At 44.5% G+C, this 23,118-nt stretch overlaps 2 long non-coding RNA genes and 1 pseudogene across 2 annotated transcripts; all 3 read right to left on the bottom strand.

The window, feature by feature from the left end:
- Window positions 1-902: 902 nt before the first annotated feature.
- LOC134465726 (uncharacterized) lies at window positions 903-2,939 on the bottom strand. The gene is made up of 2 exons (XR_010038181.1): window positions 2,337-2,939; window positions 903-1,923 (listed from the first exon to the last, which is right to left on the bottom strand). It is a non-coding gene; the product is annotated as an uncharacterized LOC134465726 (long non-coding RNA).
- A 7,261-nt stretch (window positions 2,940-10,200) lies between these two features.
- On the bottom strand, window positions 10,201-11,673 carry LOC134466565 (uncharacterized). The gene is made up of 3 exons (XR_010038333.1): window positions 11,594-11,673; window positions 11,015-11,080; window positions 10,201-10,263 (listed from the first exon to the last, which is right to left on the bottom strand). It is a non-coding gene; the product is annotated as an uncharacterized LOC134466565 (long non-coding RNA).
- Window positions 11,674-20,441: 8,768 nt separating this feature from the next.
- On the bottom strand, window positions 20,442-22,640 carry LOC134466089 (zinc finger BED domain-containing protein 4-like; annotated as a pseudogene).
- Between the last annotated feature and the right edge of the window lie 478 nt (window positions 22,641-23,118).

The following is a 23,118-nucleotide window of genomic DNA, read 5'->3' as shown; positions in this document are numbered from 1 at the left end:
TGTTTTGGCTATGTTCTGTAATGCAGTCGGTTTGACCCTAGCCTTACCAGTTGTTTTTGGAGCCTGTCTAGGTCTGCCACTTGATTGGGGTGGGTGAGGGCAGTTGATGTAAGGGACTGCATCATCACTAATTCGCTTTCTGTGTTGCTGCGGGAAAAAAATGTTTTCATATACATATAGCTGCAGTACTGGCTATGAGTGTTGCTGAACGACAATGATTGTATGTGTTTGCATGATGTTCAAATAAATCAATCATACCATTTTAACAATCATAGTTGGCTCAAAGTGCGCCTCACACACTCCAAAACCGCCTTTCCTTAAGATGTTGCTTGGTGTTCTGACATTTAAGTCTTCCCTCCTTATGTTTTTGAGCCACCTCTTTCTCCTGATGTAATGAAATACAAAGGAGGAAAAGTTCAGATTGACAGTTCCATTCTGCTTGTTTATTCGTTATTATTTTGACATGTTAATATAAGTTCATTTAAGTGATAACATGGTTGATAAGTTAATATTATTTCCACAAATGGTGGACAAAAATGACTGCTCAAAACAACTCAGTGTTTTACTCAACGCAAGCAGAGGTGATGCATTGCATCTGCCATAGACTACTTCGTCTCATTAATGACTAAATACGTTAAGATTTTTGTACGTACCTGGCCTCATTACTCGGGAAGGAGAAGACCGACAAGTGCCTATTGCTGCAGCCTACCACTGAACACAGCTTAGGCATTTTATTACTAAATATGTGTTATTTTCACGGGGGAAAAGGTAAATATAATACTAGCGTTTGTATACATAGATCTACGTTTGCAACAAAGTAACGGCAACAGGTTCGAAAACCATTCGAATTACGCAGTGGCTCTCGTGATTGCAACAAATAAAAACACCGGACACACGTCAAACAAAGTCAATTTTCTCAGCGTTTATTACATTTTTAACTGTAATTCAACTTTTTAGATAGTGAAGAAGACGTGGGACTCCCATGACATGCCATTTATACGTCCATCACGCCGACCATGATTTGGGGATTGGTATGTATCCGTGGAAAAGTCCGATTTCTCCGTAGGCGCCCATTATCAAAGTCTCCTATCAGGTCTCCTAAAGGGGCGTGGTCGGACTCATAAGTGAAACAGGAAGGAACGTCGAGTTGGCCGTCTCTGCATTAAGAACGTCTCTGTTGCCATGACACTTCATTAAAACTTGTTCACCATAATGTGTTGAATCATTACTGAAGAATATGAAAGTAATATGAATGTAAAGTGAGTTACAGGGTACTATAATCCGATGACAATGAGAGAATGAATTGCTATTCACTTGTTTCATATGTAGATAATTTATAAAACTGTTGTGTGCAAATAAGGATAGAAACAAAATATTAACCAAACAATATTTTAATGCTCAATAACAAGAGGAATAGTAATAACAATTATTAACACTTAACAATTATTTACACCCTCCTGGGAACAAAGCCCCGGTATTGCCCATCCGGCTCAGGGAACCTGTCCCTTATTGCCCACAGGCAGCAACTTGGGATGACCACTCTGCGCCCTGCACCCAGTGTCCCTCTCGTCCAGGCAATGTACTGGCGGTAGGCCGCAGGGCGGAATTGCCTGGTGTTCTCCCGGTCGTGGTCTTCCTCCACCAGGACCCGCAGGTCATTCCATAGTACGCGGGCTAAGGAGAGCCCACCCTGGTCCAGCACATAGGCCTCCATTTCAGGCAGTATCGTCACACAGCTGACCTTGCTGCAGCACTTCTGCTCAACCAGGGTGGGCATCTCCCGACACCTCCCACACACACACCAGGAGGGTGAGATGGGTCTCGCAGGCGCCGCAAAATGTTAAAAATAAGGCCTGGATTTTCAGCTTAGCACTCATCCATTACTTCGTGGGCCTGATCAAGGGAAAGGCGTCGAATTTTTCCCTGAGATGGATATATAGAGGGAGATTACAAAATTACAGGTGTCAGTCAAATTACTGATGGTCGCAGTACAACATAAGCCCATGATTGATGCTACATAACTGTTACACCATTTAGTCCACTGTACCAGATGACTGTGTTGTTACTGAAAAACCTAAGGAGCCACCACAAACTTCAGCTAACCATCGTAGGACCGATCACAAGACAAGAACACAGGTCAAATTTTTAGTCAGGTACTTCTTCAGGTAGTTCTAAATTCGTTGTCTTGGGAAGGAAGCTGAGGTTTTTTTTTAAATGTATTTATTTTAATTATTATTATTGTTATTTTATTATTTTTTACTTTTGAGACCACTGCAAAAAAAGAGCAAATATTCTGTACATGGGAATCATGAATATAAGTTAGAAAAAAAACTCACGTCCGTGCACAAGCCTTTCAGTGCGCAGGTTGTTGATCCTCCTCACGTCCTCCTGACTGAGGAGATCCCCCCTGCGCCTGGTGGACCGGCTCCGGTTTCGTGCACGACCACGGCCTCTGGACCTGGACGAGGTGGAGGGCCCGGCCCCAGACTCCTCTCCCAAGGATGTATCAGCACTCTATACATATCAACAATTATTTATATGAGTTTCATTGCCATCGCCAACTGTGTACATGCAAAATCTAGTTAGCTAGTAGTAGCATTTATGCTATGCTGTACAATTCGAAATATATATTTTTTAAAAATAACACAATATAACCCCCCATAGCACAAATAACTGATGGAAATATAGTATTATATCGTCAACATCGTGTAATTAATTATGTATCTATTATGGTGGTCACTGTTGTGCAGAGACTTGAACTTAATTTAGGGGATACTTACTGTATCTTCCATGTCCGCGTGAATAATACTGACGGTCACGTCACTGCCGGACAGGTGCCAGTCAGGACAGTAGTCGTGCACGAGCATCTGGCGAGCACAGCCGTCATGCACGACTTTTCGTAGGCGGGACAGGAAGTTGATTCATTTTTCCATTTTCAGTTTAAAAAAGGCCATTTCTTGCTTTTTGCGACTTCAAAGGTAAACATTTTTTACTTCAAGCGTTCTGATATGACTATACAACCCCTAAAATGCACAAATCGGGACTTGGCGTTTTGACAACAACAAAACCTGCAGACTGCAGCTTTAATACATAAGTGCAAGATTATTTACAGATTGAAAAGAAAAATAAACACCAATTTGAGCATATCTTAATTAAAAGTGAAATGTAATTTTCATAAACAAAGAAATATTATCATATGGCAGCACCCTGTTATAGGCGTTTTCAGAAATATGTCATAAGTTACCCATGAGCTATGATAGCTGTCACACATCCTAACACATAAGTGCAAGGCAATTTACAGATTGAAAGGATAAATAAAAAATACTAATCACCATAAACTTGCCATGTGAACTCATAGCAACTGATCCCAGAAGAAATTAGAAATATAATAGCAAATGTAACAACAGTTTTGTAATTGCAATTCATAACATGCATCGAACAGTATTCAGTAAACGATAAAAACATTCATAGAATCACAGAACAGTAGATTGAGCACTGTGTTTGTGCCTGCGTGCGTTTGTGTTTCATGTTTATATACAGGTGTGTGTGTGTATGCGTATACGCATGCGTAGTGTGTCTGTGAGTGTGTATGTGTGTGCGAATGACTTTTTATACACGTCAGTCTATGTCATTAATTGAAATACAACATGGTGTGTGTGTCTGTGCGTCTGTCTGCGTGTGTGTGTGTGTGTCTGTGTTGCATGTCAGACTTCTCTTTGTCCATGAAACAACCCATGCCACTCCGCAAAGCAATTCCGGTCAAGCATCAAACAAAGGGGAATGTCACTGGCATAGCATTTCCAGGTGGTGGTGTTGCGGATCCCTTTAGCAGCACAATTCTGGCACCGCCGGCGCCCAACTGTGCCCCTGTTTGAGCTGTTAAACTCCTCTGCACATGCAACAGGAAGATGGTGGTCATTTCCTCGGTTGACAGGAACTCCTGTTGACTCCACTCCACACAGCTCAGCCGCCAGCTGTATCTGGAAGTCCTTGTGGGTCATCCTCTGCTGCTGGCTGACCTGAGCTAGCTCCAAATGTAGGATGTAGGCATTTGTGCAGGCTATGTCTAGAAAGTGGAGGAAGAGAGTGCGATACCAGCGACTTGATCTTCTGTGCGCCGAGTAGTACTGTAGAAGCTGGTCCGACCGATCCACACCTCCCATGTACTTGTTGTAGTAAACAATAGGAGTAGGGCAAGGGATGGACAGAGTGTAGAAATGACCAGCCTCAGACTTCGCTTTCCTTCTTACTGTGTCACCAGAAAATGCCTCGTGAATTGTGGAACATACAGAGACCTCCCTTGTGTCCATCCATTTTACGAATACGATGGGGCCCTGTCGTATCCACCGCATTGTTCCACGTGGTGACTTTTTGTGGATCACACCCTCGCTGGATGGGCACCCCTTCCTCCGCTCCCTGTATGTTCCACATGCCCCAAACTTCTGTTCTGCCAAGTCCTGAAAAAGTTTGGGACTGGTGTAAAAATTGTCCATGTACACATGGTACCCTGTGCCCAGATATTCTGCCTTTACAAGGTTCATAACACTGTCATAAGACAGTCCATTGGGGCTGTAGGTCGACTTGCCCGTGTAAACATTGAAATCTATAGTGTAACCATTGGTGGAATCAGCTAATACGAATAATTTCATACCCCACTTAGTGGGCTTCTCTTTCATAAACTGCGTGAATCCAGTTTTGGCCTTTGTGGCAATCATCCTCTCATCCACAGAAATCTCTCGCTTGGGATGGTAGGACGCTTTACAAGCAGTGCGGATGTGGCTGAGGATGGTATGAATGCGGCCTAGACGGTCATGGTTGGGCGTGCCTTTCAGATTGTCATTCTCTGCATCCATCTCCAGGTCGCTAAAGTGCAAGTTCCACAAGATGGACTGGAACCGCAGACGGGTCATTATTTTAGATGCAAATGGGACATGGATGATGTTGTCACGCACCCAATAGTCCGGAATACTAGGCAGCTTCACCACGGACATAAAGATGAGCAGCCCGATGAATTTGTAAAAATCCTCCAACCCAACATCTACCCAGGTGTAACTTTTCCCAGAAGCAAATTGTGCAGCGTACCCGTTGGTGGTGGCACATAGCTCTCACACAACAGCAGCGGTGAAAAAGAGCTGGAAGAGGTTGCGGGGTGAATACTTCTGGTGGTGGTCCAGCTGTGCACCAGGGGGCCTCAGTGGTCTGAAGCGCAGTGGCGCCGGTTTGGTGTGAGGCTCATCCTCTCCCTTCCATCCACCTGGAATGGGCCAGGATGGTGGTGGGCCCTTTTTTGCCCTCTTCAGTGCAACAGCTCCATGATGAAAATAAACACAGAATAATACAGAAAGGATTATTGTAAACTGCACTCTCATGCTCCTTGATCTCACTGTCTAATTAGATTAGATTTTAGAGTTAGATTAGAGTTTAGATTACAGTTTTTATTGTCCCAAAGAAAATTCATTTTCCACAGAAAGGTCAAGTGCATCAGCGTTAGGCAGAGCTTTTGTGACTCAAATTTTATATACAAGTATGTATGCATCCATTTACATATAGCCTACATTCACATGCATAATCTAAGCCTACATACACCTATACACACCATACTTTCACTGACCCATCTCACGTACCTAGCCACGATAAATAGCCTACATTACCTCACAAGTTACAACACAATTCATACACACCCACAGTCTCCAATGTTACCATAACATCATAGTATAGCAAGTTTCTCCCATGAGGATCATAATCACACAATGACGCATATGACCAACAGTTTTGGCTATTTACTTTATAGCCGAGCTTCAAATATTCTACACACATAAAGTATTCAATATGAAGATAATAAAATCTAATGCAAGTATTCAAGTTACCTGGCTTTTGCTGCCTGCACTGCAGGGACCACTGGCACCGATAGGCTGAGGTTTCATTATATTTGTAAGGAGTACACAACGTCATTCATCTGAAAATCAAAGTGTTATTCACAGGTGTTACATGAAACAACTTACGTTGTTCCGGAGGTCACAGCTGTCACAGCTGGATTGTCTTCCTCACTGCTGCTGCCGGTATCAGAGTCAGAATAAACTTCTGGAGGCTCAACTTCCTCAGTAACATCGTCGATGGCAATGTCATCCCACATCTCCAGCACATCGTCTAGACGAAATCGCCGCCTAAGATCTCGTTGCATAGTTATAGACTTTGTACGGTAGCTTCTGTGAACCGGTGTTTTACCTCTGTAAGTGAACGCGACTCGAAAAGTGCCGGTAGGAAGCTAGGTCGCTAAATGACAACAACTGATCTCAAAACTGCAAATAGGACAGGCAATCCCATCCACGTATTAGTTACTATAGATCTACATGTAAAGAGAGATTGCTTTATGCACAGTTTCCTCCTACTCGGCATTTTGATGACGATAAACAACAAGCTTGTTGAGTAGTTATTTCGCCGCGGCAGCATTCTCGCAACATTCTAACAACATTTTGATGATTGTAAAACGTGTTTTTAAAATTAAGGACAACTTTATTTTTATAGCATGTAAATGGTCACCAATGGCCTCAAATTACTGCCCAAAGTGTCTTCTAGTCACACAGACAGGTTTGACTTCAGTTTAATGTGATGTTTTTGTTTTAATTACGTCATTGTTGAACATGTCAAAAACGGCACGGATCCGTGTCGCTGGAGTTCTGAGGGTTAACTGTGAAGCCTACAAACATCAACTAACTGTAAATTTAAACTCCCATAAGGCACTAACTTTCTGTAATTAATTTTCAATCTCACATTAATTTTCAATCTCACAATGCATTGCGGTATACAGTTGTTCCATGTAAAATGACAATGGCAAGCGTCTGTAATTTTTAACTGTAGAAACTACAGAAATTCTTTACAGTGCACCGTCTGGAAGGGAACCACATCTCTGCATAGATGCATGGCGATAGAACTGCTAATGTCATTCCACCGCTGGCTTTTCTTATCATACAGCGTACCTTTGGCAAATGCCAGAGCGATAGACTGTTGTTTTTGTGTAGTTTTACTTATTCCGCCCGAGGGTTGCCCTCTCTTTTCGCCAATATCACGTTGCCGGCTTTGACTCGCTTCATATTCCATAACATGTTTAGTCAGGAGGTGGTAAAATAAATTAGTGTTACATTGTCTTGCTATTACTGCTGCCCAACATATCTTGCAGATAACGTTTTCTTGTTTAGTGTCTTTAAAGCCAGACCATTCCCAGACTACTGATGTTGTGCCAACTTTTTTTTACCAACTCCTCTGCTGCTGATGTCTTCAGTGTCCGCCACCATAGTTGTTGTTGTTCTTCCTCTTCGAGACAGCCGAGCGGAAGTTCAAAACTTTGCGTTACTGCCATCTACATGTATTATTGTGGACCTTAGGAAATTACCCAGACTAATAATTACCAGTTTTAATACCAAATGTAGTTGCAACACTACGCTACTGGAGGAATTTCACCACCAGAAATATTAACGATAAGGCACAGCAGGTTCGTTAAGGTGGTCATAGACAGGATGCAATGAAACAATTAAGTCTCTTCTATTAATACACATTCCTCATAAAATGTAAATTACTCGTATGCACCAAAGGCACTGCACAATGCAAAGACAGTATGGCAATAGCGAGACACATACAAAGAAAAGAAGTAAACTACAAAATTACAATAAACAAAGAAACAAAAAGACAAACGATCAGAAGTTCCACAAATAGAATAGCAAAACAAATGAAGTGAACAAATGATGGAAAGCTTTCAGTGCTTCCCACGATAGGCAGATACTACACCATTCCACACACGCACACACCACACAATGTACTTTGGAACAAGACAAAACAGCAGCTCTCGCTGAGAGCACATAGTTGGAGATCCACGAGTTACCAACATAGGTCAGTCAATCTAGCTCTAAAAAGGCCCAAACCCGGGACAAATTGCAATAGTAATGGTTCCTACTTTTAAGTGATCCTTAAACCCATCACATATTAAAAATCTACAGCTTGACATTTAGTGGAACATACTTTTTTTCAAATTCAAAAGATTCATTTCTCCATAGGGAGACAGTTTAGGAGATGAAAGGCGAATAGGGTAAAATTGCAAACTATGACGTATTCATTTGAAAGTTTCACAGTTGGTAACTCACACTCAGGCAAACAACTTTTGTATTGCAAGTTTTCTGAAATATCATGATGAAATATGCAAATGAGGTCATATGTACTGAAATATGTGATAAAATCTGTGGTAACAGGTAACAGATTTTCTGTGGTAAAATATGCTAACATTTTTTGCAAAATGCAAACAAGTATGTTCCACTAAAGTGATGAAGGTAGATTTTTCACATGTGATGTAGGGTGGATTAAGTATCAAAAACGTGTAAATTATTACTTTTGCAAATTGTTTTATGTTTTGCCCGTTGTTGCATAATTTATCACATATTTACGTAGATGTGATCTCATTTGCATATTTAATCATCATATTTCAGACAACTTCCAATACAAAAAATCTTTGGAAGAAGAAGGAATTCTGAGCGCTCTTGTTCTCCAACTCTGTAGACTCCAAACTGTAGGTGCTCTTGAAGTAGGAAGACTAAAGTCTTTTCATTTAGAACGTGGTGGCAGGGCCAGCTTCAGGCAACTCCACATGTCGACAAGGAAGTTATAATCAAAAACCCTTTATTTTATCTGGGGCATGGTAACACTGGTAAAACCGCCAACCGGTTTCAACCCACACTGGGTCTTCATCAGGGCTTAAAGGGGCATTCCACCGGTGGAGACATGAATATGTTACTGAAAGTGGGTCATATTTATAGTAGAATAGTAACATACATTTCTAATTTGGTGCCTTCTTGGCCAAGAAAAGGCAGAAAATGACTTTTTAGTGCTTGTGGATTTGTGACAACAATCCCCATAATGCACTGCGATGCTCAAGTTCCACAGGCCACACCCAGTTATTTGGGACTCTATGCATCATCCCTCCCTCAGCTTGCAGGCAGTGTTGCCAGATTGGGCTGTTTCCCGCCCAATTGGGCTGCTTAGGATGGTCGTGTGCGGGTAAAAATGGCATTTAGCAGAAAAACCCGCCCAATTTTAGCCATAGAAATCAATAGAATTGGGCGGGATTTTGAGTTTCTAGGCTGGTTTTGAGCATTTTTTGGGCTGGAAATCATCAGCCTCATCTGGCAACCCTGCTTGCAGGTGCATCACAGTGGGACAGACATCACTGGAAAGGAGAAGCTGGAGCACACTGCAGCTTAGTTTTCAAGACTTTATTTTGTGCACACACGCGACCAACGTTTCTGTGTTGCTACACCTTCTTCAGAGTCAAATGATAGGAAGAGAGAGACACACATTTCAAGACTTGACATTCACAGGTGATCCTACTTGGTTTGGCTAAATTGGTCTGATCTCATTGCAGGTCATTGACCCCACCCCCCAACACCAGGACAAAATTGTAGCACCCAAGTTCACCCAAAACCCTTTTGGGATTTCCACGTACAGCCTTAAAGGCCCCAAAAGGAATTCCAGACCCTACCATTCAGCCAAAATGCAGCCATAATATACCCATAACTGTCCCAGAAGAGCCATAAATGACCCTTAATATTGCCATAATGTACCCATAATTCAGCCATAATGTACCCATAACTCTCCCAGAAGAGCCATAAATGACCCTAAATACTACCACAATGTTCCCATAAGTGAGCCCAAATGTAGCCATAATGGGGCCAAATGTCACTTTTTTGTATTATAAGTTTCCCTGTATACTTAACAATTAAACAGGGATATTTATGCATCTAGTAAGAGACAAATAAATACATTTCATTATACTTTATTGCCTCCAGATGCTGTGGTTAGGGTGGGCAAGTGGCTTGATTTGATGGATGGTTGTAGCTGTGTGGCAGGTGGTGGAGGGCTGGGTGACTTGATGGGTGCTTGGATGTCTGGGTACTGGGATTCTGGATGCTAAGGCCAGCCTCTTGTTTTTATCTTGGTCCCCTGGCCGGTAAAAGAGGATACTCTATTGGCACCTTGGTAGATCAGATTTCACTTCTTTTCGCGACATCTAGGAAAGAATAAAAAAGATAAAACAAACAAATAGAATTACTACATGCAAAAGTGGCATTAAATGCAATAGATTTAGCAAGAATGAGTAATAGACCAGAGAGAGAAGGGTGCGGGTGGGGTAGGGGGGTTATGAAATCGTAGGCCTACCTGTTTTTGAGATCTGATTTGATTGACCCCTCCTACAGGTGACTGCAGTGTCCGTCACAGCATCTGTAAAAGAGAATGTAGATATCATTTTATATTTTGTATATTTTAAATGATCTCTATAGGAGAAGTAGGCTACAGTAGATTGTACAACCATCTAAGGAATTGTCCAAAGTAAAAGGGAAAAAGAGAAAGGAGAAAAAGAGAAAACATCCAATCGAACAAAATAACCCTGCCAACACAGATAACTAGCTCTTGAGTAGATATCCCACTGATTCTGAGATCAGAGTACAGGTCAAAATGGAGGTTTTTTTTACCTAGCTTTTAGGTTTTTCAAAAACAACAAAGCAGTAGGCTATCTGTCTCATTAGGTGGGCCTACGGTAGAATAACTGGTGAAACACAGAATATCATGTGCTAGTGTTAAAGTATAACTTCTGCCATTTTTTTCGACATGGAGTTGTAATGCTCACACTACCCTGGACTTGTCAGTAGCCAACCTGGCAATTTATCCAAGATCCTGGTCATTGTAATGGGGGGCAGGCGTTTGTTTACATTTGTTACACAATGAATTCAAAAATGTTAGAGTAAGATTACATGGGTCACATTTCTGTATACGGTTTACCCCATGTTCATAGCTAAACAATACACATTGCCTAAACAACTGATCATGTTTAATAGCCATCGCTTACACAAACAGACCATTGCCATAACTGAAACAGACCTTATTACTTAAATGTAGTTACATTAAAAACAAGAACTTTCACAACGAACTAGGATTAGACCAGAGAGAGAGGTTATTAAATTGTGGAACCAACCTGTAGCATGCCTGTCAAAAAACGTTTTCCTCCACCGGTCGACTGCCTTCAGTAGCAGCAGCACATCTGAAAAGACAATGTGGAAAAAAGCAGATTCACTCGATTGCCAGAACTACAGTACATCCAACACTTTCCGTGACAACCAGATATTGCTCGATAGTGCTCTGCTTTTCTTTGCGCCGAGCGAGGTAGAACATGCTCATGTGTCAGGTTAGCTAGCTCCCGTTTGGTTTTGTATTGGTAATTGCTAGCTGACGTTGGCCAGTTAGCTGGGATTCAATTTGCTACCCTCAAACTCACGCTTGATTATGTGTTGTTCTTCGGTTGAATTTCACTTGCAATCTGAAAGTGAATTTCAACCACAGAACAACAACACTTAATCAACCGTTACTGAGTATGAGGGTAGCAACTAGCCTACATTAAATGTCACAGAACTTTGTTTTAGCTCCTGTTCAATTAATCAGCGCATAAACACAGAAACAGACGGTCATAGAACTAGAAACTCAACATGAACAAACCCGTATGCCTGTTATGTTGAATTATGGGCGGTTGTATAAATATAAAAACGTACCAACTTACCTGCATATAAACTGAAGTCTGACACACACTGGCGCTGGGTAAACTGAAGTGAGGCAGTCAACAGCACGACTGGAGTTTCTCTGTTGACAGTTGACTGGTAGTCTTTTGGGGTGCTGTATGCGCACCAAATGTAGAACGTTGCTGTCCCGCTCTCCACCCGAGGTTCAGATTTCCCGACACATGCCATAACCTGGCCATAATTCTTTCATTCACAGTCCGCGCGTTTTAATGTGTTGTGGGAAGCCATTAACAACCCACAATTTAGACAAAACACAGGTTTTTTGGCTTTCCAGACGAATGCCACAATTCACTGGTGCCCAAGTGAACCATAACCATGCCAAAATGTTGCCAAAAGCCTATGGCGTGCCAAAAGATAGCCATAAACTGACAGACATTTGCCAAAACAAAGCCAAAATATCTGCTATCTGGGAAGTGTCCGTTTGAAATTCCTAATACAGCCTAATCCCGTCTCTCTAAAATCTTTCTCTTCTTGGGTGTACACAGCTACAGTACGTCCTCGAAATGTAGATAAACAGCCAATCATGGCTTTGCTGTTAAGGGAAATAAGAAAAATGTGATTCCTGTTGACCAATCAGAATAGTCAAATGTGACAGTCAGATTCTTGGCAGCTGACAGCTAGCGCTTCTCATGTGAAGAAAGATAAACAAACAGTGGCCGTGTTCAATCAAAATCCAGTAATTAAATAAGCTGTCTGGTCTTGTTTTCAACACATCAGTTGGACTATTGCTGCCCCCAAATGGAATTACTTTCAGAAATGAAGACAAGAAACAAAGTAACGAGGCTAACGTGATATTATCAAATTTTCTCAAAACGCATCCTTTTGCCTTGACTTTGCTCTAGAGTGACTGTATTTCATCCAAAACGTGCAAAAATGAGGCAAACTTGTTCCAACTCCGGATAAATCCTTTAAGTTGTGCCTTGTACTTCACATATAAACATTTCTAGTCACTATATTTTGGTACACTTTCCAGTTATCTTGCCTGTGTTTGTCCTTTATAAGAAATATGTTAGATGGTGAAATTCGCCTGTCTTTAAATAGTGCCTACTTACCAGACCTAAAACCTTTCCTGTAAAAGAAATCACTTACCTTGGTTAGTACCTGTGAAGGAAAAAATATTGTATCCACCTGAGCATTTGTATTCATTTTATTCCCTAATGTATCCTCTGTATTTCATTCTTACAAATTTGTATGGTTGAAGAGTCTTCAGTAAAGTACTAAAAACTGGAGTCACGCCTACTTTGTCCGCTATCTGTCAAACAACACCCCAGACGTGTTGCCAGGACAGAATAGTAAAATGTTAACCACTCAGCTGGGATAAGCGGTGGAATAACGGTGAACAGCACGCAGAAGCATCCAAGATGGGCCAGGCCGGTACAGAGGAGCGCCAGTCTCAGTTCGGGACAACATTCCGAACTTCGGCGTCACACAAATACTCCAGATCGGCAACCTGGACATCTGCCAGCATCGCTGCAAGAAGAGCCAGAGCTAAGGCTGAAGCAGCAAAAGCCAAGCTATCCTTTACAGAGAAAGAGGCAGCAATAATGAGAGAGATTGCTGAAATAGATGCTCATCTATGTGTTACAGCAAGAGAAAGCAGCAGCTACAGCATCAACTGAGGCAGCCATCTACAAAGCCTGTGGCAGCAGCAAGCATACCTCAGCAATGCATCCAGGTCCAGTGGCGTGGTCACCCTTAAGGCAGGCTGCACATTCACCTGGGAATGACCAGAGCGGGGAGCAAGGAAGAGAGCAACGCGGGGAGAGTGGTGTTGAAGCACTGCCTGTTGTCACTTCCAAGTCTACAGAGATAGGTGGCGACAGGGAAAGGCCACACAAGCAGCAGCTCCAGTTCCTGCAACAGCCCTGGCTCCTCCTCCTGCGCCACGGTGTCACCAGCCAGCTCCTCCTCCTTCGTCACGGTGTCACCAGCCAGCTCCTGCTCCGCGGTGTCATCAGCCAGCCCCTCCTCCTTCGTCACGGTGTCACCAGCCAGCTCCTGCGCCATGGTGTGATCAGCCAGCCCCTCCTCCTGCGTCACGGTGTCACCAGCCAGCTCCTGCGCCACGGTGTCACCAACCAGCTCCTCCTGCTCCAGTGCCACGGTGTCAGCAGCCAGCTTCTGCGCTACGGTGTCATCAGCCAGCCCCTCGTCCTGTGTCACGGTCGGCCAGCTCCTGCGCCATGGTGTCACTAGCCAGCCCCTCCTCCTTTATCACGGCGTCACCGCCCAGCTCCTGCGCCACGGTGTCATCAGCCAGTCCATCCTCCTGCGTCACGGTGTCACCAGCCAGCTCCTGCGCCACCGTGTCACCAGGCAGCTCCTTTTGCTCCAGTGCCACGGTGTCACCAGCCAGCTCCTGCGCCACGGTGTCATCAGCCAGCCCCTCCTCCTTCGTCACGGTGTCGTCTGCCAGCTCCTGCGCCACGGTGTCATCAGCCAGCCCCTCCTCCTGCATGACGGTGTCACCTGCCAGCTCCTGCGCTACAGTGTCACTAGCCAGCCCCTCCTCCTGTGTCACCAGCCAGCTCCTCCTGCGCCATGGTGTCACTAGCCAGCTCCGGCTCCAAGGTGTCAGCAGCCAGCTTCTGCGCCACGGTGTCATCAGCCAGCCCCTCCTCCTGCGTCACTAGCCAGCTCCGGCTCCACAGTGTCACCAGCCAGCTTCTCCCGCTCCAGTGACACGGTGCCACCAGTCAGCTCCTGCACCACGGTGTCATCTACCAGCTCCTCCTCCCTCGCCACAATATCATCGCCACCAGCTCCTGCTCCACGCCGTTACCCACTGCTCCACAGCGCCATCGGTCAGCTCCTGCTCCACGCAGTCAACTTCCTGCTCCTGTTACACGCCACCAGCAGCGTGTCCGCTCCGCAGTGTCACCTCCAGTTCCGGCCTCCCGCCAGCTCCTGTCAGTGTCGCCTGCCAGCTCCTGCTCCTTCGACATGGTGTGACCTGCCAGCTCCTGTCCCTGCTCCACGCTGTCCCCTACCAGTTCCAGCTCCACGGGGTCACCAGCCATCTTCTGCCCCCTGCTTCACGCAGTCTCCAGCCAGTTCCAGCTCCACGGGGTCACCAGCCATCTTCTGCTCCTGCGCCATGGTGTCTCCAGCCTGCTCCGCGGAGTCACCAGCCAGCTCCTGTTCCTGTGTTATGGTGTCTCCAGCCTGCTTCACGCAGTCTCCAGCCAGTTCCAGCTCCACAGGGTCACCAGCCATCTTCTGCTCCTGCGCTGTGGTGTCTTCAGCCTGCTGCTGCTCTACGAGGTCACCAGCCAGCTCCTGCTCCTGCTCCTCGACCTCGCCGGCCGACTCCCACTCCTGTGCCGCGGTGTCATCAGTCAACTCCGCCTGCTCTTGCGCTGCGCTATCACCAGTCGGCTCCTACTGCTGCTTCTCGGGGTACCTGGCCGCACTTCCACTGCGTGGGAGGAGGACTTCAGAGAAGCCCAGCCTTCAGTAAGGTGGCATGGTTTGATACGGGACAGTCAAGCAACTTAGTAAAATGTCTTAGCCAAAAGGTAGTTAAGGAGTACCTTTAAACCATTTCCCATTACCCTTGTGGTTTAGCCTACTTATGCCACGTCAGAAAGAGTAAATAGTGGTATACAAGTACTGTATACCAAGCGGGGAGTGTTACTCCTCCCAAAGCACGACGAGACGCAGGTTTCCTTTTACGGGAATCAGGCAATCTTGTAAAGCCTTCCAAAACCGTGAAAACTAAAACACAATACACAGAATTAGAATGGCTGCAGCTAAAACGCTACACAAAGCAGACTGTTATGAATGAATTAAAAAAATGACAAACAAAACAAACCTTGTTGGCTGCGTGCCTAAACAGAGAGAAAGTTAAGTCCTTGGTGACTTGAGTTCTTGCCCTACACAGGCTTGAAGATGTGCAGAATGTCTTTTGTGAAAACTTTAACGGAACTTGTCTTTTGTGGCTGTTTCCTTGACGAGCTTATGTCCTTCTGACGTTTTTACTGGCTGTTAGATTCTTACATCACGTGCACACACTTGAGGTTGTCAAAATAAAAGTTTGTTTATAAACACAGGCAAGTATTACAAAAATAACCAAATGAAAATCATTATAAAAAATTTTAAACCCTTAGCATGAAAACACTTGCAATGATGCTTGCAACCGTTACACTCCCACCAAATCGCATCATGCTAAATGTGGGATTTTCACAAAACTTAAAATAAAACTGTTGCAAGTTAAATGTGAAACTTGAACCATGAACTGTAAATTCAAATATTACCCTTCTACTCTGTCTTAAGTAATGTAGTGACCTTCTGCCTTAACTTTAGGTTTACTCTCTGTGTGATGTGTTGTGTTGCCAACTAATGGTGTGACCTTTCTGACCCTGCCGTCTGATGATGGGAAGACTTTGTAGTCTCTGGCCAACTTCCACTTGCTGCAGGGGTCTTCATCATCCTGCAGGAGCACGATGTCATCCACCATTGGATTTCTTCTATCCTTCTGCCATTTCGCTCTTTGTTGTGCCGGTGGAGGAAGAATGATTGGGTGTCTTACGTGCGGGTGTACCACGGCTTGACTTGAGCGCCTGCCCACTCTCAGGACTCCATCTTCATTCAATATCGGATTCATCTTGGTGCGTTTGTGGTGTTTTGTCTTTGTATTTCCTTTTTCTTTCAGGTCTTTTATCTCAATGGAGAATGCTTCTTCTTGAACCGGTTTGACGATGGTAAGTTCTACTTCCTTTCTTTCTTCTAATCTTCTTTCTTTCTTGGTTCTTTCCTTCACACCTTTGTGTACTTGGATCGGTCTCTTCACTCTGGCGACTGTTTGGTGGTTCAACGTTGACCTGTCTTCATTTGCCCTTGGGTTCACCACTGTAGCCTTGCAAAGTTCAGGATCATCATCTTTCACCTCTCCCACCATGCTTTCTCTGTGCGGTAGTTCTTGCTGGCATTGCTTGCTGCTTTTGAGCTGCTCTGCTGTCATCCCTCGAGAGGCATAGTCGGCTGGATTGACCTCGGCCGCTCTTTGAGATCCGTTTTCTCTCATGGACAGGTGCTTGATGTCATCTTGAGCAATGGGATCATCTTCTCCGGCTCTTTCTGGTAAGTCTGACTCATGGATCTTGATGGTGTCTGACGGAGGGATTTCTTTGGCCTTACATCTGTTCGCGTGATGAACTTCAGCCTTCAGGTTGACAGGAGAATCAATGTCTGGTGAGACTCGCATGGTGACTATGCGGTGACTGATGCTGACAGGGTCTTCAAATTCCACACAGGGCTTGCCATGGCCTACGATACTCCACCCCAGGTCAGTACGTAGCGCAAAGGGCTGGTTGGCTTCACCAGCCACGACTTCTCTTGGGAGTAAGGCTTGTGAGCAGTTGTAGCCAATGAGAAGGCCGACTTCACAGCTCTGCAGAGGTGCAATGTGTTCCCTCAGGTGCTCTAGGTGGGACCAAGCCTCAGCGGTTCGTTTGGTGGGGATGTGGGCTCTGTTGGCAGGAATGAAGTCACGCATGTAGGATGGTGGTAATGAGATTCTTTTGTCCGACTTGAAGCCTCTGACCTGCAGGTTCTTCACTCTTTGAGACTGTATTACTGTGGTCGAAGTCAGAGTTGAGAGCTTTAACTTGACTTGGTCTTTCTCTGCGTCTAGAGCATCTGCAACTTCACTGAGTACGAACGTTGTGTCACTCTGTGAGTCCAGCAGGGCGTAAACGAGCACCTCTTCTGTTGGATGAGTGGCGGATGAGAGCCAGACAGGAATTATTGCAGCTGTTTGCACACCAGGTTCATGTTGGATAACTCTGTGTGAAGTAGACGCTGTGATGGCTTCTTCATCCTGTTCAGCTTGACTGTCTTGACTTTGTTGGACTTGTGGTGTCTTTCGCTCTCCTCTGTCTCTTTCTTCATGCAGGGTGACGCTTCTTGCAAGTGCTACAGACACTCCTATTGCTGCAAGTGTTAGAGTAATGGCCTACTTCAAGACAACCGAAACACAGCTTCTCGCTTTGGATCAACTTGACTCTGTCTGCGACTTCTTCCTCCAAGAGCTTCCTGCATACATGTAGGGTGTGGCCGGTTTTCTTGCAGAACAGACATGTTTTGGTGGCCTGCTCATTGGAACTTGTGGTTAGAGTCTTTGCTTCAACGTTCAGCTGCTTCTGCTTGTGGCTTGCTGGTTGCTTTTCCCTTTCAGCTTCATCTTGCTTAAGTGAATGCAGGGATGTGACTGGGTTGCAGGCGATCTTTGCTTCTCTTGAGATGAACTTGACGAACTGACTGAAGCTTGGGAACGTGCCGTTCTCTTCTTCCATGTCGATGATTTTCCGGTTCCATCTAGCGGTTAGCCAGTCAGGTAACTTTGCAAGAAGCTTCCTGTTTTCATTGCAGTCATTCAGGATCTCCAGTGAGTTGACATGTAGCATCGCAGCTTCACAACTGCGAAGAAAGTCGGCAAACTCTCTGAGCTCAGTGTTGTCTTTGGCTCCAATCCTGGGCCATGCGTGAAGCTTATCTCGGTATGCTTTAGCGATGGTGAATACCATCCTTCCATACCTCTCATCCAACAGCTCCCATGCAGCAGCATATGCTGACTCAGTTCCAAGAAGGAAGTAGCCATCGAGTGAATTCCTAGCTTCGCACATACCTGCGAAGGTAGATTACCCGAGAATATTGCTGGTTCTGGAACAGGTATACGAGTCGCACTCATTGCATCAGACAGCATTTTGATGAGCTCTAGTGTGGTTGGATTAGCTGACGCAGCTGTTGGTTGCGAGGCTTGAGGTGCAGACGCCTGAGGACCTCTCACAGGAAGCGATGACTGACGAACTGCTACCAGGACATCTTTTGGCTCTTCATGGACATTTAGCCCTTGTTTGTAAACTTCACATTTTGCTCGCGCAGCATTGAACTCTTTTATTGTTTCTAGATTTTGAATCTTTAGTCGCTTTTCTTCAAGCTTGGCTTTGATTTCAGCTGCCTCTTCCTCTCTTTTAATTCTCCACTGAATTTCCTCTTGTTCCTTCTGTTGGCGTCACTTCGTGTCAGCCATCTCTTGAGCTGCTATCTTCCTGTTAGCTTCTGCCTCCAGATACTGCAATTCCTACTGTTCTCTTTCTTGTTCTTCCAACACTTCTAGAACGGCTTGGCTTGCTGCGGCCTCTGTGACAGCTTCTTGGTGCTTCAAGGAAGATGCATGTGAGCGCTCTGAGGGACCCTTCAGAAAGGAAGTGACAGAGTCCAATTCGCTTAGAGAGGAGTTCCAAAGAGAACCAGCCTCCGGCCAATCTGGCTCGTCTTCATGTGGGCGCTTCCTATTCAGGTAAGCTGTGACCTTGGCAACGATGAAATCTGAAACTTGTGTGCAGATGTCTACTCTTCGACGTGTGTCTTGGTCTGGAGTTGAGACTCTGTGCAGATCTCCATAGGCACGGTGGACATCTCCTGAAAGGCCCTTGACATCATGAAGGATATCTTGCAGTAGACACTATGAAAACGCTTCTGTTGTCTCTGATAGTGCCTTCTTGGAGAGTTTTACATGTGTTCTCCATTTATTGTAGGTGTAACTGAATCTTTGGTCAAGTGTTTTAATTTTCCCCTCTTGCATTGCTTTTCCCTTCTTTATCAGGGTACTGGTCCGCTCGCTGTGTCTCTGCGGCTGTTCTTCTTCTGCTGGCTGGGATTCCACGTTGCCCACATCAGAGACTTCACTTCCATCATCAGCTTGCCCTACCTGACGTGCTGACTCACTAGGCTCTGCCATAGCTAACTTGTAGTCTATGTGAACTGAATTGTAAAATTAAAGACTGTAAATAAAGAAAGTATTAGCAGTTACTGTAATACTGTACTATGTGAATGTAAATAAAGCTTGAATTAAGTGTTAACACCTACTCTGTAGTAGGGGTCGACCGATACGGGTTTTTTGATGGCCGATGCGATACCGATTTTTTCCCCATGGCCGATACCTGATACCGATCTGGGTTAAAAAAAAAAGTAAAAAAAAAAAAGACAAATATTCCAGGTCTCAAGTTAAAAATAAATAGCCATTTATTTAACATAATCAAATTGAGGTAGAACTTCTTCAAGTAATAAACAATGAACAATGAACAACCAAGTAATACAAAAATAAAGTGTCTTGGTGCTTTTACAAAACCTGAATAACATAAAATAATAAATATTTCAAGTGACTGAACTGACGTTAAGAACAAGTAACAAAGCAGCAAAACAAAAAAATGTAAAATAATAGTAATAACAATAAATAAACAAAATTGTGCATAATATGCATGACAGACTCTTAATAGCCTTTAGTTGTGTAAAAATAATAATAATAAATAAACAAAATTGTGCATAATATGCACGACAGACACTTAATAGTCTTAAGTTGTGTAAAAAAAAAATGTGCATAATATGCATGACAGACTGTTAATAGTCTTAAGTTGTGTAAAAATAATAATAATAATAATAAATAAACAAAATTGTGCATAATATGCATGACAGACTCTTAAAAGTCTTTAGTTACCCCACACATCACTCACTGTAAATTTTCAATAATCCCAGTTAAGGAGCTGTAGATTGTAATGGAGAAAGCAGAGCCACTCAGCATGTTCCCCTGTCAGTCTGGACCTATTCTTATCATATATGTGGCTGACCTCGCTGAAGACCCTCTCGCTGGGCACAGAGGAGGGGGGAGAGCTGAGAAACTTTCTGGCCAGTTTAGCCAGGTGGGGCAGTCGCCCCGAATTGTGTATCCACCATTCAAGTGGCTGGCCTCTCTGCCTGTCAATTAATGGCTCTCTCAAGTACAGGTCCAGCTGATGTGAGAACAACAGGTCATCTTCCTCATCAGCTTCACCCTTGTGCAAGAAGGCTGGCATACATTTTCTCCAACATGTCAGATGGACCAGCGACTTCCTCCACTTCCTCTTCCTCTCCTTCCTCCACTCTCCTCTTTTTTGGGTCTTCGGCTTGACCTTCTGACGCAGCCCTGTGTTGCTTTTCAGCCTCAATTAGATTGTGATGTTCTTCTTTAATCCAGTCCTTGGCACTCGTGACTGTGGCAGTTGCCAAGGCATGACCCTTGTAGCGAGGATCCAGTATTGTGGCAAGGACCAAGCATCTTGTTGTTTCTGCCTTGTCGAATCGGCCCTTCAAGCTTTTCAGCATAGTGTCGCGGAGTGTTCCGATTCCCCTCGTCTTGGGACCTTCGGCTTCCAGCAACATCTTAAAGGCCAACTTCCGATAAAACACAGTTGTACTCACTCCTTTTGAAGATCGGACGGTCACCCCAAGTTAAACTCACTTGCAAGGCTCTCATAGCGGTGCGTCACCTCGCCTGGCTGTGTTTCCCGGTGTTTCCCAATTTACATAAATAATGCAGAGAAACGAGCGAATCACGAAAGCCTTTCTGTGTTTCGTCACGTCAAAAGAAGGCGTTGCCCACAAAGGTTTATGTCGACCCATTTTTCTAAAAACATGTCGAGTAATTTTTTTCTGCTTGTTTTCAATACAAGCAACGTCTGGTGGCCCGAAATCTAGCTTAGCTTAGCTATCAGCTGGTTGCTACTCTCAGGTACACACACAGCACAAAGCCTCATCCATACAGCAAGCCCACTCTGGTTGCTCCGTGCCTGCAGCTCGCCTAGGGGTTGCTGTCCAAAGAGCACAGCCCTGAATGGAGCATGCACGCCTCCGTTGGCGCCCCTATAGTGCAGTACCACCCGGAGAAGTGGTGACTCTGTTTCCCATTACATTCTATCCAAGAACAGGAGGACTGAGCCAATCAGAGACGCATTTCCACGAGAGCAGGAAGAGTGAGCCAATCAGAGACGCATTTCCACGAGAAACACGGAACACCCTCTCGTTTCTCCACAAGCCACATTGCTGGCTTGCAAAAACGGCTTGGAACAAAGCAATCAGAACGTTTTTTAAAACAGGACCAACGCGTAACACATTCAATAACAATGGGGTACACAGCAATATTAATCAAATGACGTTGAGAGGCCATCTTTAAGCACTGTGATGCATGGAATGACACGTGAAATAGTAGAGTCGGACCTACTCATTTCAAGTGTAACTTGTTCCAGTGGGCTCAGTGTGGCTATCAAATTATCCACAAGAGTCCACTGATCTGCTGTCAAGACCGATATCTTCCCATGTTCCCCTGCATACACAGTGAGTGCCCGCCTCTGCTCCAGCATGCTCTCCAGCATATGCAGGGTGGAGTTCCAGCGTGTGGGAACAGACTGGATGATTCGATGCTGAGGAAGGTCAAACTCTTTTTGGATCTCCCTCAAACGCTGTTTGGCCAGCACTGAATGGTTGAAGTGGGTTGCTGATGATTTCAATTTCTGCCACAGCTCGCTGGCTGTTAATTCCATCATTAACAACCAGTTGAAGAGTATGAGCACTGCAGCTCAAATCAGGAACTTCAGCGAGCCTCATTGCTTTAATCATGTTTGCTCCACTGTCACGGAGGACCAACACGACTCTCTCCACATCAATGTCCCAGTACTTTAGTAGGCCGAGGAACACATCGCTTATGTATTCCCCTGTGTGCGAACCATGCATTGCTTTGACATTAAGGACAATTTGTTGCCTTTTCCATTCTTTGTCGATGAAATGGCAGGTCAGACTCATCAAAGATTCTGTCTCTCCTGACCAACAATCAGTGGTAAATGACAGATGAGGGCCTGCGTTTTCCAGGGTGAGTAACTCTGTGATTTTCTTTTCAACCTTGGAGTGGACATCTTCAAAAACCACAGTGCGATAATACTTTTCTGATTTTAGAGAATATCTGGGCTCCAGCATTGCCATCAACCTTTTAAAGCCGACATCTGAAGCAACTGTAAAGGGCTGGTTGTCAGTGGCGATCATCTCCATGATTGCTACATCAATCTTTTTGGATCTGTTATCCGAATTTGGCCATTTCCGTTGTGCATCAAACATTTCTGCAACAGTAGGCTGTCTGGAAGCCGTAGAGTTTCCATCCCTTTCTTTAAGAGCAGTAGCGTGGGTCTCCGGGTGATGCCATTTTAAGTGGGTCCACATATTGGTTGTGTTCTTACTTTTTGCTGTTTCACTCCCCATACCCACTGGAAAATCGCAGATGTTACACCGAGCCTTCCCTGAAGAGTCCTCAGTGAAGTGCTGCCACAATGGGTTTTTTCGACCAGCCATCTGTATGCAGAGAAAAAAAGAGAAAAATATGCACCAATCAGTATGATTTAAATAAAAAATCCTGTCATCACGCCATAACATGAATAACAGGAAAATGACAATCACGTCTGAAGCCCATTGAGCATTTTTTTTAAAGTGTCTGCTTAATGCTTATACAGTATTACATCCACTTAAAAAGGAATAGCCCACATACTTCGGCGCTTTTATTCATTTTTTAAAAAACATTTGGCTTGACACATTCAAAGGACTGTGGCTTGACAGTGGCAACAGAGCTTGACTGCACATTTGAGAAATGTTGGAGATGACACAAAGATTATTTAGAGTAAATGTTTAGGCCTATTTTACAACT

This window comes from Engraulis encrasicolus, chromosome 16 (genome assembly GCF_034702125.1).
Source record: "Engraulis encrasicolus isolate BLACKSEA-1 chromosome 16, IST_EnEncr_1.0, whole genome shotgun sequence".
Classification (NCBI taxonomy): domain Eukaryota; kingdom Metazoa; phylum Chordata; class Actinopteri; order Clupeiformes; family Engraulidae; genus Engraulis; species Engraulis encrasicolus.
This window is presented reverse-complemented; position numbering and strand designations above follow the sequence as displayed.